This window comes from Lagenorhynchus albirostris, chromosome 18, assembly GCF_949774975.1.
Source record: "Lagenorhynchus albirostris chromosome 18, mLagAlb1.1, whole genome shotgun sequence".
NCBI lineage: Eukaryota > Metazoa > Chordata > Mammalia > Artiodactyla > Delphinidae > Lagenorhynchus > Lagenorhynchus albirostris.
In genome coordinates, this window is record NC_083112.1 from 7,051,999 (window position 1) to 7,059,676 (window position 7,678).

Consider the following 7,678-nt stretch of genomic DNA (forward strand, 5'->3'; position numbering starts at 1 on the left):
ACACTCACAAATGCAAACAAATGTTTAAATTACGCTGGTCACAGATCTAAGAGATTTTCGAATGTGAAGTGTGATTGTCAACGAAGCTTTGTCATCATCGGTAGCTGCTTGCCTGTGAGCTGCCCCTCAGAGAAAGGGACGGCACTGTACGCTGAAGGCTTACTGGGGCACGCGGGCAGTCACCCCATTCGCTTTCCTTCTGAATCTTATTTGTGAGCCTGTCATGCAATAGGCACTGTGTCTCCCTGGTAACCAGCCCCCCCCCCCAAGTACAGGCAGCTCCTATTCTGCCTCTTTGTGTTGTGTCCCAATCACAGTCCTCTACACGAGGCTCTTCCAGTAACTTCCATCTACTTTATCACTTTTTCGTTGGTCCCTGACCTCAGAACTTGAAATCTCTGAAGAGCAGAAGTGGGGTGCTAGGAGAGCCAGTGGCTAACTAAAGGTTACCCACATTTCCCACAGGCAGTGCTGGGTCTTGCTATTTTTTATCAGCTGAACCCCACAAGAACGTTAGAAGCCCATGGAATCCCCAGCGAACAGCCCTCACACAGTTTAACGTCTCCAGTATTGACAGTCATCCACCTACTGTTCCCCCTCAAAGGCTAAACATACTCCATACAGGTTTTATTTTAAATCAAATCAGCACAGGGTGCAGACTACTTATAAAATAGAGATGCAATCTGCCTTGGCAGGAACTGTGACTTACTATTGTACTGAACAACTCCTGGTGCTCTGTTGATGCTACGTGGTAAATTTAAATAAGCTGCCTCTAATATGAATGTGGCTGGGAAAAAAAAATGATAGAAAATTGCACCAGTTTTCATCCCAAGACCGACCACTCAGGTTTTGTGTTATTTCTGTCTCCAGAAGGGGTATGATTTCAGCAATGGTAAAAGCATTTTCTTATCCGATTAGCAAAGCACTTCTTCCCTGAGATTTTCACAAGTTGATGTTACGAAGAGAGTACTGTTGTGAGGTCTTGCTGTGTGACCTTGGGCAAATCACCTCCCTAGGCCTCAGTTCCTCCACTAGAAAAATAAAGAGCATGAGATCTCTAAATGTCCACCCAGCCCTACAGCTTTCTGGCCTTCTAATTCTAAAACTTCCAAAAATGAAAATTAAAAACAGAAAGCCAACTGAACAGCCTGGTCAGCCAGGATGACAAGTGGCTGTGAAGGGCAGTTACATGGGTGGGCACCACCTGTGCGGAGTGCATTCCTGTTCCCAGTTACTCACCCCTCCCCGGAGGAGGATTATACATCTCTAGCGTCTGCCACGTGACGCCTCTTGGAGAGAATATTTCCTAGTTCCACTGACAAAAGGTTTGGCCATAAGACTTGCTTTGCCCAGTGGAACGTAACAGACACGATGTATGCGACATCTCAAGAGGAGTTCGAAGAGCCTCTGAGGGCTTCTGAGACCTCCTGCTCTCCTCCCTGTGCCACGAGGACAGGGGCCACTGAAGGTTTTGGGGATCTCAAGAAGGCACCGCGCAGGGAGCGGAATCAGAGTGAAAGCAGGGCTGCAGATGACACGAGCATAGGAAGCGTACTTTTGCTACTGCAGTCACTGAAACGTGGAGGTCATTTCACTCCCTCAGTCTCACCTGGAGAAAGCTGACTGACCCGCCACTCCACGGGGCACATCTGATAAACACCCAAAGAAGGACAAGGATGACCTGGCTAAGGTGTGCTCTTTGCATGAGCATTTCTGGCGGCAGCCGCCTTGTAACTCGGCACCATGGACACCGGAAATACGCAGCTCTCCGAATTTGCAGCACCGGTTGCCTCAGACAGGAATGTGGGGCTGGCAAGATGCCACCGTTCTGGTGAGGCCCTCGATTCACTATGCATCTAAGTGGGGCTCAGTGGGGTAAAGAGGGACCCTGGCCTTAGCAGCCAGAGGCGCTGGGCCACTCCCTGATGACTGAATTCCCACGTGTCTGCAGAAAACCTTGATCCTATCTCTGAAGCCAAGCCACCTTTGAAACCTCACAGCGGTTCTCAGTTCAGAGAGGTCATCTCCAGGGGCCAGTCTGTGCTTCTGTTGTTTTGTGGTTGTTCATCTGAATGAAAACGCAGTATTCTAAGATTTCGCATAGAACAAATGGCTTCTCTCACTCAGGATGAGGAACGCCAGATTCAACGATCTGCAAGGTCCCTTTCAGCTCTGAAACAGACCAGGCTTAAACCATTACCTAATCTGGACACCACTGTCCTCACCATTGGACAGGCGGATTTCGTACCTATCAGTGGCACGCATCAACTTTAAGCAGCAAATCAGGGCAGAAAAACATGAATTTTCCCAGTGAACTGACATCACAGCCTAGGTGAGATGAACATGGTTATATGGTAAACCTGTGCCTACTTATCAGTCTTTGTTCAGAGTAACGTGTATGTTACTTTAAGAGAAAAAAAGAGAAAGAGAACTAATTAGATTTACATGTGAACACAGTCAAAATAAAGAACTCAAATCTATTTTTTTTCATTCTTATACAGCCTGAGGGCAATAGCCAAAAGAAATTAAGTGTGAGTAAGGCAAAATAGATTGTGTGAATTTCAATTTGAAATGTGTGAAGTTAATATACAACTGCAAATTAAGAAGTGCCTTTTGATTTATAAAGTAGGCTTGATCCACACGTGGAAAAAATTCTATCCCATAGACAACTCCAAGATGGGCTCCCGGGCTGCATGCGGACCTGGAGACATGGAGGGGAGCTTCGTAGCACTGAGAAGACCCTGTGACTGTGGAGCAGTGCCGTCATCCGCGGCAGTCACAACCAAAGCACCCGAGGCGTGCTGCTGCGGGGCCTGTACACGCAGGGACTATGGCCGGGCCACCGCCCCTCCTGAGAAGACCGGCAAGGCAGTCTCACAACAACTCCACAACCAGCGCTCAAGATAAGGGACCTTTAAGCTACATACAAATGAACGGAAATGAAGTTTTGTGTTTACTAAGGCCAGGTCCACAGACTAACATCCAACTTTGCCATCATCACACAGTGCATGTTTCTTCGTGTCAGTGTTCTTCACAAGGGCTTTGCTTACGGGGTCACAGTGAAGAAAGAGCCTTCTTGTAGGATTCTCACTGCCCACTGCGGACGGAGCCCCTCCTGTGTGCGGAGTTCTGCGGGGGAGACGGCGAGGACCCCCGCTCCCTGCCCTCCCAGAGCTCACCGTCTAGTGTGTAACAGAACCTGCTCTGGTAAAAGGCAACTAATAACTGTAACACAAGTCAGCAGGAAGACGGTGACCGTCACCGCTCCTGGACTAGCATCCCCGCTCTTGCCACGTGGTAAACTCCTCTCCGTGATTCAGGACATCACCTCCTCTGTGCTTCCCCTCCACACCGCTGCCCAGTCACATGCTCACTGTGGTTGATGCCCCTAGGATTCGGTGATGGTTTGTTTCAGGGCTTTCTCTACCGGGACGAGTCCCTTAAGGCAATGGCTGTGCCTCAGATCTACTGGGCATTCAATAAGTTAAACTGACTTTATACAGGTCTAAATAATAGACCTACATAAATCAATTAATATCTGTATGAGATTCAAATTAGAAAACCTGGAGAAATAAGTCCTGGCTAGACCTTTCCAGGTGCCTTTGTGCACAAGCCCCCATGGATTACACAGAAAACTTCCTCACCCAGAAAACCTTGGAAAACTCCCCTTTATGGAAACTGAAACCCTCTGACATCATGTAATGCTTTTTCTTTCTGTGAAAAGCAAATGGGACTAACAAACTGCAACTCTGGTCTGTGATTCTTAAGCGAAGTACACGAAGCTCTACCTGTGGGACCTTCTCTAGGACATATGCATGTATCTGCAGTAAGGAAAGACAGTGAGACAGTGTGTAGTTTGTAAATTCCATATTTAAAGTGCCTCTTTTTGAGAAATGATGCTTGCTTTTTTTTGTTCCTATTGTAAAGAGGGAGAAATTTGAGACTTCGTCTGCTAAATGAGGCAAGAGAGTTCGAGCTGAGTGCTACCACAACCCGTGTTTTGGTTCACGAAAGGTACTAAAAGCAGTGAGAACAGGACCCTCTCTTCATCCTGCCTCTCTTACCTTTGCTGGAAAAATAGCCTAAGAGCTCTCACAAGCATTTAGCAAAACACTTCTGTGTACACGGGTCTACCATGACCACTAGGGAAGCCACGCCAATACGGGGGTGATTGCAGAATCTCACCTTTGGTGAAAGGCTGAAAGCAGCGTGGGTACCGCCTAGACACAGCTCAGGCTGTGTGTGTCAGGGAATGAAAGGGTAGTGGGACACTTTGGTCTATTTCTGGTGTCCTAAGATTTCTGTTACATCACAATAAAAGTATCAGAGCAAACTCGAGCTCAGGGAAGAGAGTGGTCCCTAGTTGTGGCAGACCCAAAGCAGCCTTCCCCCCTTGAGGCCAAATGGCGCACTGCCAAGCAAACAGACCCCATGCGCTCTGAGCACAGGGTCAGGAGTCTTCCTCACCACTGCATCTACGTGTCTGAGAGGCACTGACGAAGAGCCGGGCTAGGCATCCAGAGCTGCTTTATTTGCAGGAAGAAACAAAGCCCATATTAAAGAAAAAGAGCTTGGCTCCGCAAGGGGGCATGTGGAGGAGGAATCCTCACTTGCGCTGTTTGCGGATTTCCACGGTATAAATACTCTCACCATAGCCAATTTCAAGCTATCAACAGGTTGACAGACTTGCAGCATTTTAAAATATTCAACAATTGGCTCCGAGGGACATCCATGGTGGTGCAGTGGTTAAGAATCCACCTGCCAATGGAGGGGACACGGGTTCGAGCCCTGGTCCGGGAAGATCCCACATGCTGCGGAGCAACTAAGCCCGTGCGCCACAACTACTGAGCCTGCGCTCTAGAGCCCGCGAGCCACAACTACTGAGCCCACGAGCCACAACTACTGAAGCCCGAGCACCTAGAGCCCGGGCTCTGCAACAAGAGAAGCCACCGCAATGAGAAGCCCGTGCACCGCAGCAAAGAATAGCCCCCACTCGCCACAACTAGAGAAAGCCCGCGCGCAGCAACGAAGACCCAACGCAGCCAAAGAAAAAATAATAATAAACTTAAATTAAAAAAATTGGCTCTGAGAAAGCCTGTGAGGAGCCAGCTCGAGCACACCGGCGCGGGTCACATTTATTGCGGGTTTATTATGGGGCCAGAAACTGATAAGCACTTTATATTTCAAGTATCTCATTTCATCTTCCCAGCAGTCCTGTAAGGAAGGTCCATCATCATCATCTCCATCTGAAGGTGAGAAAACAGAGGCACAGAGAGGATAAGCAACTTGCCCCGTGTCACCCAGCTGGGAAGCGGCGGGGCTGAGGCTGGAATCCCGGTTCTGACTCCCGAACTGAAGTTCTCCCAACCCCACAGTGCTCTCCTGGGACAGATCCTTGTTCCCAAAATAACAGATCTCTAGCCAAAGGGCCAAGATGGTGCGATGACCAGAGTATGCACAGCCCAAATAAGACCAGACGTTCGCAGTTCATGCCAACCTCCCTCACCCAGTCAAAAACACACGGAGATTCCTTCTCTTTGAAAACTCAACCTCCTCCCTTCTTGATTTTTCCTTCCAGTCCGACTCTCACCCCTTTGCACTTCCCTGTCAGGAACGAGAGCCTCTGTCCTGCTCTTCGTCCCCCAACAAGCCCACTCACATTTAGCTGACCAGCTCTATCCCTCCGTGAACAAGGACAGGTCGGCAAGCAGCGCCGTCCTCGGGAGCGACAGCTACCTGCACGTCCCCCCAACCAGGACAGGAACCAACGTTCCCAGCGCAGGAAGCAGCAAGCACACGGCCCGGGGCATGCTTTCCACACGCAGTGGAGGAACCGTGGTGGAAGCGGCCCAGGGATCACTGATAAATGAAGAGGAAGAAATGGACAGTGAAATATTCATATCATATCCAGAAGTCAGGAATTATTCCAAGTCTGAAGAGAAATGAAAACCCAGGACAGGAATTAAACTTGTCCTGAGGCATTTAAGGGCCATCACCTCCAGACTAAGCAGAATCAGGAGAACAATCAGTAGGACTGATTGAGAACTGGAATTGATGGGCATATGAGGGTCAGGGTGGCAGGCGGAGGGAAGACTCCCAGGCCCTGATCTCGAGGATTTGTTTCCATTGTTCTGTGATGTTGTTGCCGAAAACAGTGAGTTTCCTATTAGAAACTCTAATATGTGCAATCTAAACTTGAAACAACTTCCCCTATTTAAATATCTTCCACATTGCAATTATTCAAAAAATATTGATCAAATGAATGGAAGGAATATATTTATATAAAGAAAATAGTTGGAATTTTGTGTTTTTAGGCTATGTTATTCACAATGCAAATTATGAAACACATATATGCCTGTGTAATACATTATGAAGCTAATTCACAAAGACAGATTTTAGAGATCTTGGGCAAATTCATCTTAAGAGGAACCCATTCTGTGTTCCAGTTATTACCACGTTTAGGTTAGATTCTCCTCACCAGTGGAACTGTAGTCATTCACATCATAATGTGCACACAAGTGTTCTTTAGAATAAAGTAAAAGGTAAACTAGTGGTGATAAAAAATAAAAGTCTTCCAAATGAAGAGGTTCAGCGGGTTTTGAAACTATTCATACAAAATGCAACCTTCCAATTAATTTGCAAGAACTGACTGACACCAGGGAAGATGCAGACTTAACAGCCAAAGTTAAATGAAAAGTTCTGCATAATTAGTGGCTGTGATTAAAAAATGAAGCTCATGATTTGTAACTGCAGCCAATGATTTATTTCCTCCACTTGCATCTACACACTTTTGTGAGGTAACTTTTTCATCTACGAAAGTCATTAAAACTAAACACTAAAATTAACTAAATCGCTGTACCTAGTTAGTCTAGCCCAAGGGTTTTTTAAAAAAAATGAACCATATTTAATCTCATGGTTCTCGATAAAAATATTATCCATGATTTTTGGAGGGCATTTTGTGCCAATAAAATTATTTTTCATGTTTTCATATTTGCAGTCCTTAAATTTTCTAATTTTGTGCATATTTTTATAAATTACAAACATTCTGTAGATTATCAGTAGAGTAAATATATTGTAATATAGTGTAAACTATCGTGTAAAACTCACAAACATCTTACCGATGGAGAGGCATCGTCACAGGAGTTTGCAGAGCACTGTCCCAGGTCACACGAAATGACCAGCACAATCCTGCCCTGCAAGGCACATGCAATGGGGTCCAGAGCCATGACTGACTTTCAGGCCGAGGGCTTTCAGGAGGCAAAAGTAAAGGCAAGCACTGACTGGATTTCTATAAATACTGCTCTTTAAAAACCACCTTAATATATTTGTAAGCATATTTCCTTTGTAAAGCAAAATAATTATCATATAAAAGCAAAAGGTAAAAGTCTCCCTTCCTGCAAGAGGTTTTTCATTTTAGTTTGAATAAAGAAAAATTCAGGTGCTAAATTTCAAAAGGAATTCATCTATCATAAAAGACTTTTCTAAAATATTAAAAGTTCATTTATAGTACAAACTAATAAAATATATAAGAAACTGGTATACTTTGAAAAGCAAAGAAAAGATGTTTTCATTGTTTAATAATCCCACACTAAAAAAAATCAGGGGGAAAATGAGAGTTTTCATTAAGAATAGGAACTAATGAGGTTGTTTCTTATGATAAGCAAATACGTATTTCATA

General features: G+C 45.6%; 1 long non-coding RNA gene across 1 annotated transcript; it reads right to left on the reverse strand.

The window, feature by feature from the left end:
* Positions 1-5,128: 5,128 nt before the first annotated feature.
* Positions 5,129-7,376, reverse strand: LOC132508810 (uncharacterized). Its single transcript, XR_009536780.1, has 3 exons — positions 7,119-7,376; positions 5,660-5,859; positions 5,129-5,246 (listed from the first exon to the last, which is right to left on the reverse strand). It is a non-coding gene; the product is annotated as an uncharacterized LOC132508810 (long non-coding RNA).
* Between the last annotated feature and the right edge of the window lie 302 nt (positions 7,377-7,678).